Source organism: Anser cygnoides, chromosome 1, assembly GCF_040182565.1.
Source record: "Anser cygnoides isolate HZ-2024a breed goose chromosome 1, Taihu_goose_T2T_genome, whole genome shotgun sequence".
Lineage (NCBI taxonomy): Eukaryota > Metazoa > Chordata > Aves > Anseriformes > Anatidae > Anser > Anser cygnoides.
Window position 1 is genome coordinate 79,466,188 of NC_089873.1, and position 19,790 is coordinate 79,485,977.

General features: G+C 39.9%; 1 protein-coding gene across 10 annotated transcripts in view; it reads right to left on the bottom strand.

Annotated features, from left to right (window-relative positions):
* SOX5 (SRY-box transcription factor 5) overlaps positions 1 to 19,790 on the bottom strand; it is a 643,266-nt gene that overhangs the window by 420,126 nt on the left and 203,350 nt on the right. The window contains exon 1 of one of the 10 annotated variants that reach the window (XM_066990351.1): positions 7,324 to 7,341. The exons of the other annotated variants lie outside the window; for them this stretch is intronic. The gene's annotated coding sequence lies outside the window, so the exon portion shown is untranslated. Of the gene's footprint in view, positions 1 to 7,323; positions 7,342 to 19,790 lie in introns of those variants that run through there. 10 annotated transcript variants of the gene reach the window in all.

The following is a 19,790-nucleotide window of genomic DNA, read 5'->3' on the forward strand; positions in this document are numbered from 1 at the left end:
AACCTTTCACACTGTTTTGCTAAAGTTAATTAATCTGTAGGTCATTCTAACACTACCATGCATGGAGGTTGTGCATTATTTTATTGATTCACTTTACAACTAACAATACAAATATAAAATTATTTAAACAGAACTGAAGTCCTTGATTGCCTTGGGAATGTATATACCATTAGTAATACATTTTGAAACTTTCTGCAAAACATCCAAAGAACTCGTTACGAAATAGACCAGCCAACTAGGGAAGATGCTCTGCTGGGCCTATCACTCCAGAAAAAGGAAGAAATGGTTGGCAATGCAAAAGTCAAGACAAAGTGGCCACAGTGGCTGACCTTTAGGACTTGACACTTCCCAGAGTGACCAAGTCCAAGTGACCTTTAGGAATGTGCTCATCAGAGTCCCAGGGAGACTGTACTGTGAGACAAAGGGCCTCAGGAGAGCTGCTTGATTTCCAAAAGACAACCTCCTCAAAACACAAAGAGTCTACTCCTACACGCAGAAGGTCAAATAAGCATGGCAGAAGGCTTGCATGGGTGAGCAGAGAACTCCTCAGATAGCTCAAGCACAAAAAGCAATCTGTAGAAAGGAAGAAGGTACACAGGACAAATTGAAACACTGCCCAAGCATACATAGAGTGTGTTAGAAAAACTGGAGGAGATGGGACTAGGAAAGGATGTGAAAGGCAGTAAAAAGGGCTTCTCTAAATAACTTAGTAAAAGGAAGAATAATGAAAGTATGACCCCACTGCTTAGCAGGGTGCTGGAGACACGAAACGTTGAAAACGTTGACATACTCAACTCATTTTTTGCCTCATTTTCACTGGTAAATTTTGCCTCCCAGGTCCCTGAGCCTATCTGCAGCCTGTGAATGTAAAGTAATAGCCACAGAAGACAAAAGTCAAGTTTGGGATCACTTAAGCCGATGGGACAGTAGGACCAGACAAGCTCCATCCAAGGTCACTATCTGATGCTATAGCAAGGCCAGGCTCTTTGTATGGATTGTGGTGAGCGGGGGAGATGGATGGCAAGACAAGCACAAGCCAGCATGGCCCTGACAGCAGAGCCGGACAAGAGCGTGGTCAAGATGCTGGTGTAGGTATCCAGAGAGATTATGGAGTCCTCGTACTTGGACAGTTTCAAAACCCAATAGGACGTGGCCCTGTTCAACCTGCTGCAGGTGACCCTGCTTTGAGCAGGAGGTTGGACAGGACGATCTCCAGAGGTGCCTTCCAATCTAAATCATTCTGTAATTCTAGGGTTGCACAGAACATGAATCAGATTGCTGAATCAGATCTGCCACTTTAAGAGACTATGGAAATATTCTGTACTTAACTGAATTGTTTTAGGAACTTTGTATGGTTCTTAATAGTTCCAACATTGAATGATTTACATGGAATATTTTTACCTCTATTTCTAATAAAGGTTACACCACCTAATTATTTACTCATACATTACATGCCTTATATTAGTGGTGTACACCAAACACTATGGCTAATATAAACATACATTCCATCCCAGCACTTCAAACTAATTTACTGTTTTTTGCTTTATTGGCTATGCAGGTTATATACTTGAAATCTTTCTTTGGAAGTCTGTGTCTAAAAAGTGGCTGCTTATCAAAGGTTTTTTTTTTTTTTCCTCCTCTTCTAACATGCTTCCTTTTCTGAAAGCCCTTACACACCATAGGGGAGAATTCTGTTTTTTACAAGCATTAAATTCTGTTTAGATGTATGGATGGTTTAGATGTATGGATGGCATTGAGAAAAATATTTGCTGGAATCAGTGCTTCAGGCTTTTTCCTTCACGGTCCTTGCAAATCCACAAAGCTTTATGTAAACGGAATAGGGATAGGAAGGTATCTGGAAACTTGAGAGCACAAGGGAGTTCACTACATTAATTCTGCTTCCTTTATGGGACTTTTGAGCCCTAATTCCTCCTCCTTGCTCCCTCCCTCATAGTCTGATAGAGGGGAGCACGGCAGAGGGGAACTGAAGCAAACTGAATAAATTCACTAATGTGGTGATCAGAGGCACTACATTGCTATGTATAATGTTTTTTCACAATGAAACTTAAAATGAAGATTCTGCCTTCAACAAACAAGGGCTAACAACCCAGAAGCCTGACAAAAGGGAGGGAACATAATTACCTTTTGTTCATCCCAAATTCCTGCCCTGTTTTCTATGCTGCTATACACTGCTGCTGTATGCTGAAAAATGGTCTCTGCATTACCTTCCAGAGGTAACAGGTTTTGTTTTTTTTCTTTTTTCTTTTTTTGGGGGGAGGGGGGGAAGTGGGGGGGAGGTCAGGGTGGTAGGAAGGGGCAGGAAAGGACGGGGATGGAGTCTTTTTCTATCCGCTAAGTCTAGACAGTGCTTTGGGATGCTATAGAGTGAAAGGTGCTATATATAAAGGCTTGATATTATAAAAACTCACATCAAATCCAAAATAAATACTTCAAGATTTATAACACTTCTGAACACTTTCTCTTGGGGTACAACTGGAGACCTTTAGATGACTTGCCCACTACTACTGCTACCAAAAATCCTAAGAGGAAAGACAAGACTGCTACTGATTGCATACAAAATAGCAAAACCTGAAAGCTTTATAGCAGCCTCTCTTATCACAATCCTCCATGGACAGAACACCTGTTTTTACTGGCAACAAATGAAAAAACACCTCACTCTTGTTTAGTAGGTCCATGTATTATTACTGTACATAAGAGACCTGCATAATTTTTTTTCTCAAAATTCTCAAATTTAACTGAGCAGGGAATAGTTTTCCCATCCTTGAAAAAACTATCCAATTTCAACTATTTTCCAGTTTCAAAAAGGGACAATGCCAGCACTATTTAAAGTACAACATATCTGAGCAAACAAAAAAACCAACAGCATTGACACTAGCAGTTCGAGCATGCTCTTTGAATGCAAGATGCAAATTTCATCTTCCTATCCTAAGTAGTTTGGATGAAGTCTCTCACATGCTGTACTGTGTGCTTCCCAACAGGCTAATGGGAGCACGCTCTGGGTCTCCTGGTCACTCCTGTCTGGCTAGACAGCAAAACAAGTGAGCAGTAAAAGCTTTCATCCGTTATGAAGAAAGATGAGAAGCAAGTCTTAAGTTTGAATCAGTCAGAGTAAGAACTTGGCCACATCAGAAAACTCACAAGAGTTCTCATATCTCTAATTTAGGCTTTTTTGTTGTTGTTTTTTTTTCCCTTTTGGTGGGGCAAGAGGGCTGGGCATGAAGGTAAGGAGTCTGGTTTTGATGAGAACATACAGCCTGGAGATTAGCCTTCTCCACAAAAGTTTCATTGAACTTGACATATTCCAACAAAAACTTACGGTTTCATTAGAAAAATTCCAGAGGAAAACACATTTTAAAGATGAAAAACGTTGTGATGGGCTCTAAACTTTAACTATAAACTGTGGTAAATACGGACACTGCAGTGATTGTATCTGTACTGATACACAGAATAAAATAGAAGTGAAAATTATTAGGTGATATGTAAGTGGCCTATCGTAACTGGCTAACAGCTAGCTGAAATGAAGGTGGGGAAAGATACGAATTGGAATTTTCAGTGAATGTACATAGCAAATTATAGAAGTATTTTTCAACTTCATGGTGACTGTATTATGGACTAGAAACAGGCAGCCGAAGATGAGGCACCCTCTTTGGCTAAATGCCTCAGTTTATACACAAAATTCTCCTCATGTGAGATCAGAAGTCAGAAACAAAGAGGGAAAACCTGTAATTCCAGCAAGACAGCAAGCCTTTAGTTCTAAATTCTACCTTCTAAAAACAGCACTGCCCAATCTTGCAGCCATATGAGAGACTGAGCCTTTTCTAATAAAGATAGTGAGGCTATATGCCACATGCCTCTTTATGCTACGTGACACCTATCACCACCACAATACCACATCCAGCCTGAAACAGGCTCAGCAACAAGGACCATGGCCTACCTGAATTGTCCTGGTAGGCTCCATAGGTTGGTTAGCTCTGCTATGGACCAAGCAACACCGTTTTGCAATGCTCACTGATGTGTAGTTTTCTTCCAGGATAACACACCTCGTAACAGCTCTACTATCCCAGCTCCGCAGGGAGCTGAACTTCCCTCCACTCTGTCAGGGAAAAGTTCTAGCTAAAACTTCCTCTAGTTTCTTTTGCAGCACCTGTGTGTAGCATAAATATATTGCTCCCATTCTAATCCAAGTGGTGCCTATACTTGTGACATTATGGATAATTCAAGCAACAAGGAAACACTACAATCTTGGCTGGTGCTCTCTCCCCTCATTTGGTCCTCTCAAGAGCCAGACAGTCCTAGATCCCGCTGTTCCTTGAACAAGGTGCCAGATCCCTTGTCAAAAGTGGAAGTAGGTTTGTTACAGAGACCATACAATAATCCAGCATCTACTAAAATGAAGTGTCCCACCACCCAGTTATCATCAGTAACTTTTCCAGCTAATGAAAATAAACAAAAAGTATTTGGTAGCTGAAGAGAACTGCTTAAGTGACATCTGTTGCACATAAAAATTGAAGGTAGCAACAGCAAAATTAATGATGAGCACTGCAAGGTCTATTGCCCTAGGAAGCTCATGAGATAAAAATGTCATTACTAGGACCTCTTCCTCAGTTCTTCAGGACCATGAGATTTAAAGAGAGTAAAGAAGGGTTGGAGATCCTTCCAATCAGCTAAAACAAGGGTCGGAAATCCATGATATTACTATCTATTTGCAGTAGAGACCAGTAATCTTCAAGCACTCCTCATTAACAAGGCAGTTACATCACTTGTGATTAATACTTTTAAAATTAATTGTGGTTGTTCCATTTTGTTGAATAAAAATGTAATGTCAATATTACTTCAGATAAATCTTTCATTGCAAAATGATTCTAACATGCTTTAAAAATATGTATCCATTATATACCTTTATCATCTCAACAATTAAATGAGCCACCCATGGTGGGCAGGTGAACAGCTAAAGCACAACACAATGCATAAATGAAATGGAGAGATAATGGAAATTTCATCTGGCATTAAAGTATGACCCCAATCTTACAGAACAAGTCAAGGATTTTTTTTTAAATCCCCAGAGAACTGAAGTGTCAGTCTGAAAGTCTGAACACTGAGAAAACAAAACAGTTGAGTCACAAATGTAAAGGTAAATCACAAAGATGACTCATTCCTGTTGGAATCTGAGTGTTGCTCCAAACATTTTAGATATTGTTTTATGTTAAGCTACCATAACTTGACTCAGAAGAAGATAACTTATCAAAATAAAATTAAAAAGAAATTAAATACCCAACTGTATAATTGGTGTAAAAAAGTAGGAATGAGAATGATGTCAGCCACATGCATCCCTGACACGCAGGGCTTGCTCCAGCAGAGACACATAGAGATTACTTCTCACTGATCTTGGTAGCCCTCTTGCTTCACAATCACTACCCAAAGCCAAGGAACAAGAGTAATATAGAAGCTGAAAGGGCTTGGAAAAAGATTTTCAATGGTTACTCAACTACAAGGACAGCTTTCAGCCCTTGCCTTGTGAGGCACCAACTCTGTGAGGACCATACTGCACAGATCACAGATACTGACGAACTCAACCGTTTATTGCTAAAGAAGGATTTCTTTTTTTCATTTTTTTTTGTCTCTAATGTAGGCAAATGAGGTCTGCAAATATTCACTAGAGTCAGGCATGCTGTGAGCATCCTCTTAATGAGACCATAAGGATGCAGGCAGGAAGAGCTATTTCAGCAGGTCTAAAAGGTAATACCCAACAGTTAGACTTCTTAATTTCACCTAAATGTGAGCGGCTGAAAAGTAGAGGCAGGAAGCTTATAAAATGAGAAACGAAGCAATACCGTACTTGCCACCACGGATTTAAAGAAGACTGGACGACTTTCAAGAGCAGACTGAATAAAGTGATAAAAGCAAAACAAGAATTCATAACATAACCACATGGTATAAAGTTGACTGCCTTTTTTTTTTTTCCCCTCCTCTTTTTCAAACACTTTGGCTTTAAAATAGTTTTATTTAAGAAACATACTGAATATTCCCATATACTCTACCAGACTCTACATTTAACGTCTCCTAACAGACAAGACACGTTGTATTCAGAACAACAAACAACTACATCAGTAAGGTTCTCTGAAGAATTTCTTAAGATTACAGATGTGAGATGCTCAATAACAAATGTGTACCAACTTCTCTGAAGAGTTCACAGAATCACTCTGAGAGTACTTTGGACTGGAAGGGACCTCAGGAGATCTCTAGCTCTGCCTGAGGCAGGGCCAGCTCTGAGCTCACACCCAGCTGCTCAGGACCTGTGGGGTCCAGAGAGCCCCAAGGACAGAGGCTGTACAGCCTCTCTGCCCCACCGCCTGGCTGCCCTGCATCTAAAAGGTTTTCCTCCTGTCCACTCTGAAGCAATCTGGTTTCCATGCATGCCCCCATTGCCTTTTTCTCTCCTGCCACGCACCACCCTGAAGACCCTGGCTCTGTCTGTGCAGTTACTTCCCTGTTGGCCAGACAGGTTGCTGTTAGGAACCCCAAAGACGTGTCTTCTCCAGGCTGAACCAGCCCAGCTCACTCAGCCCCTCCTCACAGGGTGGGTGCCCCAGTGCCTGACCACCATGTAGGCCCTCTGCTTGCCCTGCACCCGTTTGTGGACAACTTTCTTGTACAGGAGAGCTAAAATTGAATACAGATTTCCACCTATGATCTAACAAGTACTGAAAAGGGGGGATGATCCCTTGCTTCCCATGACCATGTCCCCATTGAGGCAGCCCAGGAGGTTGTTGGCCATCTCTGCTGCCAGAGCCACTGCTAGCTCACGCTCAGGTTGCTGCCCACCTAGTTGCCTTTGCAGCCCCTGGTGTTCCTTGCAAGGCGAGACTGGCTAAGCTTCGGCTTTCCTGACACCACTCCTATGTGCCCAGGCAATGGCTCTAAGTTTTTCTTTTGTAATTCCCAAAAGTATATCTAAATACAGTTGATCAGAATGACGTTGTATTTATAAAAGTAGCTAAAGGAGTCTTTTTGGTAGAATTCAGAATTAAACGGAATTCTCTTTATGATAAACTTTAACATTTTTGTCAGAAACTCCTGTTGTGGTTTAACCCGGCTGGCAGCTAAACACCACACAGCCGTTCGCTCACCCTCCCCCCTCCCTCTCTGGGATGGGGGAGAGAAACGGGAAAGTGAAGCCTGTGAGTTGAGATAAAGACAGTTTATTAAGACAGGAATATAATAATAATAATAATAGTGATAATGATAATAGTATTATTAATAATAATGTGTAAAAAACAAGTGATGCACAATGCAATTGCTCACCACCCGCTGACCGATGCCCAGCCTATCCCCGAGCAGCTGGCCCCCCACCCCGGCCAGCCACCCCTATATATTGTTTAGCATGACGTCAGATGGTATGGAATACCCCTTTGGCCAGTTTGGGTCAGCTGTCCTGGGTCTGTCCCCTCCCAGCTCCTGCTGCACCCCTAGCCTGCTCAGAGCGAGAAGCTGAAAAGTCCTTGGCCTGGTGTAAACACTGCTCTGCAACAATTAAAACATCAGCATGTTATCAGCGCTCTTCTCATCCTAATCCAAAACATAGCACCCTACCAGCTACTATGAGGAAAATTAACTCTGTCCTAACTGGAACCGGGACACTCCCCAAAATCTCATCCACTTTTTGACCAAAAATGAAGAACCTGACTTTTCATCTGCAAAATATTCTAAATATTCAACAAGTTAACTACTAACTTTGCAATGCAATTCATAATACAGTCATACCACGGACTGTTTTCCATTCAAGGATCTCAGGCACTTTCCAACCAACACATCATGCGTTTTGCAGTGGGATTACTGAGAGCAGATGGGAGCAAGGTCACACACGATGGCTATGGCAAACCTAGGTATTGGGCAAGGTGATGGTCTATCAGGTCCCAGTTTCTGTGACTTAAAGACAGCATCATCTTTTCTCCAGGGATTATGTCAGAACTTTCTTGTTCTATGTCAGAAGTTTCTACTGAAAGCAGTATTTTATTCAGCCTATGAATCTCGTATTTTCATCAATATCCTTTCATAAATGGAGAAAGAATGGCATCTCTGTCTGTACAGCTAAGATCCCAGTTACACTGAAACACATCAGGTTGCTACAGGGACAAGATGTGTGTACAGCTATCACAGATGAAAAGAATGGGTGCTTTCTTGGTGACTTAATAAATAAAGAGGGAATTAGGTTACTTTTTGTTTCAAGAACAACAGAAAACAATTTCTAAGGAATTTTAAAATATAAGCTGAAAATGATACACTGTCATTTGAAATGTCTAAAGGCTGTAATACTGATGCTGCAGATAATTCTTGCAGTAAGATAGGGAAGGGAAAGCAGACAGCTGTATTATTTTCCTTGTACCCTTCCTGCTGGACCTATGTTACTCAACATGGGAACAGCAACTGCCTAGGGAGGCTGCTGCACTAAGGGGCTCCTTGTCAAACTTGGGAGTAGGGAAGCAACCTTACAGAGAAATATTAACTTCCTTTTTAATTCTGCAGAGCTACTGTAAACTTTCACACAACTATATCAATTAGCAAATAATAGTGTGGAAGAACACCTTCATGAAGAAGGGCTTACATTTCATGGTCAGGTACAGGAAACCCACCACGATACCAAAGATGCAGGCAGATATTTACAAAGCATTTACAGCCGACAGTATTCTTCTAAGTTAATTAACTTTACTAGGTTGAAAACAGAAATGGCAATTTCTATTTAATCCTTTAAACTATGGGTAGCTAATTACAAATAAATTATTTCTGCTCTTAACATCCAAGTAAGAGAAGCCTGTGACAATTTGTTTCAGAAAGGTTCTCCAGTCCTAGTTGTTGGACTTTGTTCTGTTGACTTTAAATCACCACATGTGAAACTGAGTTTAGTTTCTGAAAAGCTTCTTACTCATATTTAAAAATACTTCCTGCCTTGATCTTGGAACAATTAGAAACTGCATAAACAGAAGAGAAGAAATTGTTATTTTCTGAATTCTATCAAACTTTCACAAAAAAAAAAAGTTCTCAAAATCCAGTATTTTAAAGGTTTCCAATTTATGCAAAATAAAATCTACTACTACTTAATACACATACAAAAATAATTTAAATTAAATGTTACTTTGATCAAGCTTCACCCACCCTTTTTTAAAAATTATTTAAAAATGAACAAAAAATAAAACAAAAGTAAAACATCCACACACACCATCACAGTTCCACTTTCAGTACAGGCCAGTGATGCCTCTAAATTATCTCTCAACATCAACATTTCCATATGAGGTTACCGATGAAAAGGGAACCCTCACAGCTAATGGCTTTGACAACATTAAAATAAATAAAACTGTTTGAAAGGTATTAGCAAGTCAAGCCTGGGACCTTCCCAGTGAGCAGCTTTATTCCATCATTACATAGTCAGTAAGTCTGTGTTGCTTCTATTGCGGAGCGAGGTTGTTAAGAGCAACCTTTTACCACTTGTCGCTTCACCTTCTGCTTGAGCTACTTACGGGCATGCAGAAAAAAAAGCGTAGGGAGGTTAACTAGGACTAGACAAAAGGCTGCAAAGCTCAATCAAGGCAGGCATGGGTCACTGTCTTCTCAATAACATCTCTGTTCTCCCCCCCCCGCTGCCCATCACTGCCATCACCGCGCACACGCACGCGCGCCAGCTCCGAGCCATAAATCTTACAAAGTCACTCAACTGACAGCCTAATAACATGAAAGAGGTATCTGCAAACAAGATGGTTTCAAACCACTGCTGGTGACCCTGAACAAATCAGGGCCCAGTTTCTTTTGCAGCCTGCGTTTCTCCCCTTCAGTCACTTAACCGGGCAGATTGATGTGACACCGCAGAAATACACTAAGCTCCCTCTCGCGCTTGCTCACTCTCCCCTGCTCGCCTCCGCGCCAGCATTCGCTAATGACTGCTCTGGCTGTCCGTACATGGCCAAAGTCCAACTCCCAGAATTGTCTGGGTGTCAGAAGTGCAGCCTCCCAACAACATCAAAAGAAAAAAAAAACAAAACACCACCCTCAAACCACACTTCTTGCTGTCTTTTCTGTTCTCCTTTATTAAGTTTTCCATTCTTTAGTATATATAAAGCAAACATGAAACAATACAACCCATCCCTCCATGAACTTAAGAGACCAAAACTTTGTGAAAATATGATTTCATATTGCACCCTTTGGAAACATAGCCAGAATACTGTAATATTTTGCACCAAGTCAGTTCTTCTCACACTTCTTTTTCAAGCTGCGGTAGTACCTGAACCTCTCTTACTCTTAACAGGGGTAGAGGCACAAAAGCAAGAAGCACTTTTAGCCCCCCAACACGGCCCCAAGTAACAGAGACATCAAATGATTTAACAGTCATTATGCTTTTTCACGACAAAGAATGACTATCAATCCAGACATCCTAAATCTGAAGCTAATAACTTTTTTGAAGCAGGTGAAAGGAAAATTAAATGGCTAGCATGAAGAAGAGCAGATAAGAAAACCAAAATAATCAACTGATGAGCTTCTGCCTGCTATCCAATTCAGGCAGATGTCTTCAGGATGCTCTATAAAAGTACAGGAAGACTATGTAGAAATTTACATATGTATTCACTAATAATATGTTTGTACTCATATAACATTTAGATGTTTATATTATTTTTGTTTATTTTTATTACTATTTTATTAAGTGGAAGCTAGACAAATCACTTGAAGACCACAAACTTTATAAGCGGTGCTTATGATAGAAATGCTAAACAAAAAGTCGGGAATTTAAAGCATTACACTGATAGACTTCAACCAGTTTTTCTCTTGCTTGTACCAAACCTTCTGGTTCTCATTCATGACTGCACTGGTATTGCATCTGGGTAGCAGACTACTCTTGGATTTGGTCAGCTTTACGAAACAGTGGCTTTAATATGACACCTAGCAATAAGCTATCTGGCCGTCTCTCCAAAACAATCTGATGGCCATATTTTTGAGGACTGAACCTACAGGGCAGCCCTAGACTGAATAAAGAATACATTTTCAGAAAAAGCACACACAAAAAAGCATTTCTTGAGATTGCTGTCACCATCCTTCCCAACTATCTTGTCAAGAAAAATGGCTTGCTGCATAACCTTATAAAACAAACAGAGCAAAACTTCAAAACTGATACTGACATCAACTTCTGGAAGGTCCCAATTTCCTGAGAAAAAGGAAATGGACTCAACAGCTAACACCATAGGTCAAAGGACCATTCAAGTTATGTGTTACTGCAGAGTGTAGCAGCATTAAGTGGAGACAGCCCACATGTGTAAAACAGACCAACAGGGGTACCAGGACTGGGCACCGGCTAATCGCCCTACCAAGAAGCATAGCAGCTATCTAAAACTGATGGCAAGTTACAAAAGGCCCAAAATGCCTCTTCTGTGTTACTTGCATGTCATTTCTCGGTGAAAAGCCTGCAAGATAACAGGAACCAAAAGCACTAAATGTGTAACCAATATTAAATGTTATCTTATGAAAATGTTATCAGGAACCTCTAGAAAGCAATTTAAGATGGGAGCAGCCCACTGGTCTGCCAAGGTCACAGGGGAAATAGCTGCAATCTGTCCAAAGCAGCCAGCTCTAGAAAGATCTTCTAATATAATTTACACAATTCACATACAAAGAGTTGTGAACAACTAAACCCACCATTATATACCAAAGAGGGCTGACTCCAGAAAAGACATTGTAAGCAGTTACATTTGTACTCCAGGAGTATGTAAGTGAGAAGACACAAAACTGAGAATCCAGGGAGGCAAGCAAGTGAGGACAAGATCATATTGTCACTCCCAAATCTAGACATGAAAGACTACACAACTAGTAGAGAGGCATCATAGAATGGCTTAGGTTGGAAGAGACTTCTCATTCCACCCCCACTGCCATGGGCAGGGACACTTCCCACCAGACCAAGCTGCCCAAAGCCCCATCCAACCTGGCCTTGAACACCTCCAGGGATGGGGCATCCACAGCTTCTCTGGGCAGCCTGCTCCCGCGCCTCACCACCCTCTGAGTGAAGAATTTCCTCCTAATTTCCTCCTTTAAGGTAGTAGAATTATGTTTCAAGCTCAAATTGGCTTTATTCTTTTTTTTTTCTTTTTTTTTTTTCTCCTTTCTCAGTCTTACATCTGAAAGCTTGGTGACATTTAGGGGTTGATATTACTGAAGGCTTAGTGTTGAGAGGAAATCATCTCTAGCTCGTAGCTCTGCTCCAGTGGCCAGTGGCTGAAATGACTGCTTCACCAAAGATCATACCCGCACTGAAAATGCTGATTTTATATTTCCAACTGAAATTTCTTAAGAATAATATTGGTTATAAAGCTCATATAACATACTGAAATCCCTAAATCTAGTGTCTGAACTATGTGACATTTCCACTAAAAGGTTTTCTAAATTTAGAGCTGATGTGCTTCCTATGCAACCCTTGTGCCTGCAGAGATTTGCACTTAGGTATTCTGATGCAAGTTTGGAATATTTCAACTGATAAATATTTCAGAATCTAGAGTTTACACATCTCCCTCTCTCCTTTTTACCTGGTACAACAGAAGTCACAACACATTGATAGTTTTTCATTGAAAGTAGTCAGACTTTGCTCCTTAGACTGTGATTTTGACCTACTTATTTATACCCTCACAGTTTTTTTCTCATGCTGTTTCAGCCAGGTTCATGCCTTTGCTAGCATGTTACCAGCGTCCCAGTTCTCATTTTCCCATAATGTCCCAAGGTTGTTTCCCACCACCACCTGACAAGCAAACAAAGCCCAGAAGAAAGTTATCAGCAGAAAAAGAAACCTGTTTTAACCATGGATGTGAGTAGAAGAAAGTTCCAGTAGCTTGCAGTATACAAAAAAAAAAGCAAAGGAAATAACTAAAGAACATATATTGTATATGTAGCTTGCTGAGAATGCTATTTTTCAAATGTCCTCAGCCCAGGATGGCCTATTTGCTGCTTTGAACTTATTTAATAACATTAAGCAAGAACACTTAACTATCTAAAAGAAGGATCAGTGGCATAAATCAGACATCATTTCACATATTTCAGGATCAAAGCTGCAAGGCAAAATGATTTGTGAGGACATCTGAACAGCTCTAATATATCACAGTTCCTTTTGAAGGATACTTAGGCATATTAGTTGCCCAAATGATGATTTCTTTGCATAGTTGTAGCCAAAAAGAAAAGAAAATTGAAACTTTTCATTCACGAATTGGTTTCATCTATAACCGTGATTTATGTATAGCATCAAACAAAGCAGATGAAGAACACAGTGAATTTGAATTATCAAAATTAAAACCAGGAGAGTGAATTGATTTTTTTCAAATGATCAAGGCTAATCAAAGTGACCAGCTCAGAAATTGCATAATCAGTAACCCATACGAGTTAATAAGAGCTGTATAACCAGTGTTCAAGATTACACTCATATTTCATTCAAACTTTCTAAACCCTGTGGGGATGGAACATGGCCTACAGTACCGTTTAACTTGAAGATAAGCACTAGCCATAGTTGTCAATTTTAAAGCACGTTTTTCTTCGTATGCACAACCTTTTGCCATGGTGGTTTGCCCAAGAAACATTTCAACTTAAAATTCTCTAATGGGAAAAATTGTAGTCATAAAACCTCCTCACAAACTAATAGCTATGATCAGAATCAAACTTTTCAGGCTAACGGGCATTGGAGATGCAAAGGGAATTTCAGCTTACTCCAACTCCTTCCTTCAAACAGACTGATGTGTATCAGTCTCTGGCAATGAACATTTGTTAGCAATTTTGCTTAAAAATCCAAGATTAGCTGTTGTTCTCTCATCATCTTTCTGCAGTGGCCTTTGGGGTTTAGGAAGAGCTAGCTATCACATTTTTGAAATTCAGCAAGATCCAGGTTCACAGCTGCTAGGGTACCACAGAACATCTACATTATCACAAAGGATAACGGGTTGCTGCAAACTCATTGCCAGTTGGCTGCAACACACTCAATCAGTTCACAGGATGAATGGCTACTGTTCATGAGGGTATAGGTAAAAGCCATAGCAGAGGTGAATGGTACTACTAAAATCAGGCATCAGAGCAGACTCAAAAGTCTCTGACCTCTGGTGCACAGAGCATTGATTATGACCAAGTCTCAAAAGCATGAGGAAGGCAAGAAAACCAATGGGAAATTAATATTTTCAGAAAATGTATTTAATGTTCACAAAACATAATAGCATTTAATGCTTTATAAAAGTCTGTTTAGCCAGCATTATTTAAATTAGCAAGTCTAGAGTCAGAGTTCTAATTCCCTGTGAAAAGGAATTCCATTTCTTTGTGAAGAAATAATCCCCCCATCCTTCTCCCAAGACATCCACATATACACAAACTTACCATAAATAGCATTATTCAGTGATTACAGGAAAGAGTTTAAGGAATACCTATTCTCTTGTGATCTCCATCTCGTTAGCATACAAAAACCACTACATTCAGTTAACCATCCAAACATATTTGCTACAGAAAACTAAATACTCCCAGGTCCAACAATCTCCATGAACTAATAGCAAACTTCTGCAGGAAACAAACTTAATTTTCTTTAGTATCATTTTCTGAGCACTCTTACAGTTGCTTGCTGGTTTTTTTTGCTTTGTTTTGCTTTTTTTTTTTTTTTTTTTTTTTTTTTTTTAGTTTGAGGTTCAGTATGCAATGAAATCTAGGGGAAGACTCATGAATTGTGTGCACCCTGAATCAGAAACTCATGGACTTGTAAGGTGTTAGAAGTTCATAGAATGACTCAGGTATTCTTGTAAATATGCACATATCATGGAACCTGGACAAGAAAAACAACAGGACATATTTATTACAAATAGAAACAAAAGATGGGTATGAAGCCAAACCAGTTTACAACCATCTGTTAACTGTAGACATACCCAACTGTATTAATTTCATAACTGTTTTAATAAGCCAAAGGCCTGCCCAAGTCTAGTGTCCTACTTCTGGCAACAGTGTTGAGTAGCTGATGGTTGAATAAGAGGACAAACATGCAGTAATGCTCAATATACCATCTACAAGCTTGAAGGGATGCCTGACGAGGGAACTTTCTAAGCCACAGGTTGTATATCCATGCTTAACAGTACTTATTAAAAGTTCTTGCAAGAATCCACTATTTACAATATCCTGTAACTAAGAGTACCACTGTTGAAGTATGAGAAAACCTTTCAAACTTAATAATTCTAAATGCTTCTGTAGACAAAATAAGAAAAGGAAATGAAATATACAGGGAAACCTGATTAACGCATCTAACAAAAGAAGAACACAGTTTTGGTATTTGTGTAAATAACAACATTTGAAAAAGCTTCACTCCTATCAAGTCTGTAGGATGAACTCTGTCCTTTGTTAAGCATCACATCTGATAAGGGATTACTGTGGTATAGATCTTTGTTGCATGTTTAAAATATGCCTGGCATATGGGGAAAACTTTCCACAGATTAAGTGATACTGAAAATAATGACTAAACACTGAGTCAGAAAAAAGTAATAAGAAGATATATGCATCCCTCCAGCCCCCACCCCCCCACCCTCCCCACTCAGTTACCCTAAGTAAGATGTTGTGCAAAGAAAAGATAAACTGCAGTGTTCCATAGATTAGAAGAATTATAGAAAGGTCAGCTATCTAAAAAGAGAAATAATATGCTGAGAAATAACTGGAAGAGTGTATTGCTCTAAGAGGGCAGCTAATATGTTATTTTTACAATAACTCAGAAATGTAGGGGCCTTAACTTCGGAGTCAAGTAAAATACTGAAAACATCATCAGTTTGGCTTTGTTTCTTTTTCAATGAGATTGTACCAGAGGACAGTCTCTGACACTCTATTACCTAATACCTCAGCACATGAGCAGTCTCAGTTGGTGAGAATGCCTATGATGTAAAATCACTCTCAGAAAGGATCTCTGAGGAATCAGTTTAGCACATAGGTAATGCTAATTGGTTATGAGTCAGGGCTCGGAATAGAAAAAGGTAACCAAATCCACCCTTAAAGCCGTAAAGTGGTACGGCATTCCAAGAATGAAATGGTAGTGCTATTGAAAGCGATGGTATTTTTGTGTATTTCCAAAAAGACATTTTTTGACAGATTTGGGGAGGTATATATAATGATGAAAAGGAAAGCAGAAGAGCCTCAGTATATTAGTATATTAACTTTAGCAACTTAATTTGTTAACATTAACAATACTTGGAGATTAACAATATTAACATTAACTTGGAGTCAGACAAACATAAGGAAAGTTTTGAATCTTTGCAAATGCAGACAGGAGTCAAAAAATATTCTCAGGTGAAAAAAATAATTAAAATTAGTAAGATAAAAATAATTAAAAAATAAAAATATAAAAAATAATTTAAAAATAATTAAAATTAGTAAGTTGGTAGGAACAACAGTGGAGCGAGGAGCTGGGGAGATACCAGGAAGAGCCTCAGAACCAGGAGCATTTCTGATCTCTGGAGCTCAGGGAGATGAGTAACATGAGCAGGTGACTGAGGGCTGTTGCAGGACTGTAGTGGCACAAACAGCGAATGTGAAAAACTACCTGGAAGTCTGACAGAGCGAGATGAGGACAAGCAGGGACTGCCAGCAGCCACTGAAAAGCAGTGACTAGAGCTGATTTAAAAAGTACTAAGGTAAGAAAACCTTTAACACGGTATGGACAAGCTATGAATTGTCTGAAGGAGATGGAGAAACAGGGAAAGTGGCTCAGGACAAACTGGAACCCCCTTCCCAGCACCCTGACAACTCTCCTCTCCAGCATCACAAGAGGGAAGCAACCTGGAGTTACAGTCCTGTAGACAGAGCGGGGCACAAGCCTGTGCAGCTGGGCACGAGGTTCTCAACAAATTACAGAGTTAATGACGGACAGGGTAACATTCCTGGTGTTCCTCCCCTCCACCCCTAAACACTATTCAGGTTGCAAAGCGAAGAATTGAAATAGAACCGTGGGATTCAAGTTCCCTCTGCAATCTTAATTCAGTTCTCTTGTGCATATGCATCGTGGTAGTCTATAAATACATCACGCCAGTCTTTTTGCCATAAAATGTCAACCACAGGATAAACTCAGCTTGCTTAATGAACAGTCATTTCATATTTTGTTTACTTTCAGCATCTGGTGTAAAAGCCTGCCCTTATTTACTCTATGTTATTCAGACCCTTCTCTGAGGAGGCAGGCTTTTCTGTACAGAATCACTACGCTATATTTTCTAACAGAATCACTACGCTATATTAAATACAGCAGTCTACCCACATGCATCTTTACAAGACAGCCAAATTAAGGTTTCACAAGTTACCTTAATTCTTGCTTCCCCCCCTTCCCCCCCTCCCCCCCCCCCCCCCCGCCCCTGTTTCTCAGTGGCTTGGCTTTCTGTCTTGCCAGTGTAATCAGCATTTTCTTTTGTGGTTAATACTTGGACATCACTTGCAGTGCACAAAAGTCATAGCTTATCTAGTAACTAGATATTTTGTTTTAAATTAAAGTCACATTAAGACACAAAACAAAAAGGACAAATAAAACCAAAAATTATAAATTTGGTCTATGTCATCCCAATCTATGAATAACATATTAGAACAATTATCATGACTATTCAATGGCATAATACTCTTTGGAGCACACACCTATAAAGAAATGTGAAAACAGCACAGTGTTTGACAGTTTAATGGTACAAACAGATGAGACTCACAAAGAACGGGAGGCAAACAGACAGAGAGGAGACCTAAGACAAAAACCCATACGCTCAGAAACCCATAGCAGGGCATCGGCAGAGCCTCGTGTCCTCACTCCCAGCCCAGCACCATGCCCCTGAGACTACAAAGGTCTTCCTCTCAATCACAGGAAGGTCCCTGTGATCTTTGAGGCTTTCAGGGAAAATCAGGAATACAAATCAAAGTCTCTTTTATTTTAATATATTTACGGTACTAAAATTCACTTTCTATTTTAATGTACTGGTATTAAACTTATCATTTTATCATTAAGATTATTGTTTTCCCTACACATTTGCAACAGCATCCATCATGATAGTATTGGAGAGCTTTCAAAATCTTCATTTCAGTTAAATGAGTTGCATAAATTCCCCTATTTCTACAGAAGGAGAGAGGCACAGAGGATAAGAGGTTCTTAGCAGGGTTTCTGTAAAGCTAAAGACGTACAGATCTGTAGAGTTAAAGACGTGTAGACTTTGCCTGAATCTGATTCATTATCTTCAGTAATACCAAGCAGCAAGTATTAATGTAAAATCTTTTAAAAAAATCTTTACCAGCAAAGAGGAGTATGTAACTTTGGCTGTTTCTATGGATTTTAATTGATTTTTAATCTGCTGATGGTAGACTGTAAATAAATGCTCAAAGCACACACAAGTGCAAGTCAATAGGAAGTTTTATTAGTTTGCTTTCAGAGAATTACAGCAATGATCGAAGGACTCTGAAGCACGCAGAGGCCTACAAGCTGAATGGTTTCTCTTCTCCTCACAGGCTGTTTGAACACCGCCTCCATAAGAGCCCAATTCAGCCAGAATTTACATTTGACTTCCGCACCACGGAAGCCTAGGATGGCTGCAAAGAAAGTGCTAACATTTTTTTTTTTTCTAGAATAGGGCCCTAATTCATTGGAAAGGCAGCCAGTAAAAGCTCTTGTGTACAGCACACCTCATCTATAAATCATTTCACAGAGTTCCAGAAAAGGTTTGAAACAAATCATCTTTTCCCCCCCCCCCTCCTGTAGCAAAAGGGAAGGAAAGGGTTGTGCACGTAAAATTTACTTTTATTCCCCACTTCTTTTCATACCTTTAAATAGGCTACTGTTTATATTTTTATACAGAATACTTTGCAAGTGTTCCCAGCATCATATTCACACATGCTTTCCTTCATATTGATTGTCTTGCTGACCTTTAGCTTGCAGTATCTGTGTGCAATTGAAAACGAGGGACCCTGAAACAGTTTTCTCAGTTGGCACCCAAACCTTCACCCTTTCCGCACACCCCTAATTTCATTCTGCCACTTGAAAACAGATCAACAAATGAATCAAATTTTAAAAAGCCAATCCAAAAAAATGCTTTATTTTCAGTGAGTCCAGGTTACCAAAATAGGAGAAGAAAAGGACTGAGCACCCTTCTTCATAATCAGGCTGGGCAACACCTCTGCTCCCCAGCAATGCTCCCAGTGACAAACAGCTCGTAGCACCACATCTATGCAACATCAACACGCCCCTGATGCTTGTTGATGCCCCTGATGTCCTGAGAATAATTCTCTCATGTTTCATTCCTAGTTCTACAGCTTGGCAGTAGATATTTATGTGACTCAGCCAGAAGTGGAAAGTAAAACAACAGCGTGCAGCAGACATGCAGCAGAATAAAGCATCAGTTCCACTGACCACCACAGCTCTAGGGACATTAAGTATGTTGCTTCAGCATCTTGCCCACGATTTAGGTTGACTACCAAAGAAATGTTTGCATATTAAAAAAAAAGAACAAAAAAAAGAACAAAACCAACCAACCAAAAAGCGCGCGCACCCAGAAACAGCAGTCCATTTTCTTAGCCAACCTGAAAGTTTATGAGCAGGGTGGAACCATCATCTTCTGCTCATCTGCCCACATAAGAAAAAAAAAAAAAAAAAAAAGGAAGCTCTTCACTTAAGTTCTTAAGTTTAAAACGCACAATAGAGAGAGTAACAGCACAGGAGAACAAAAGGAAATGGCAAAAAACAGTCACAAGGGTTAGATGCGCATTAAAGAGATGACCTTTCTTTGATAGGA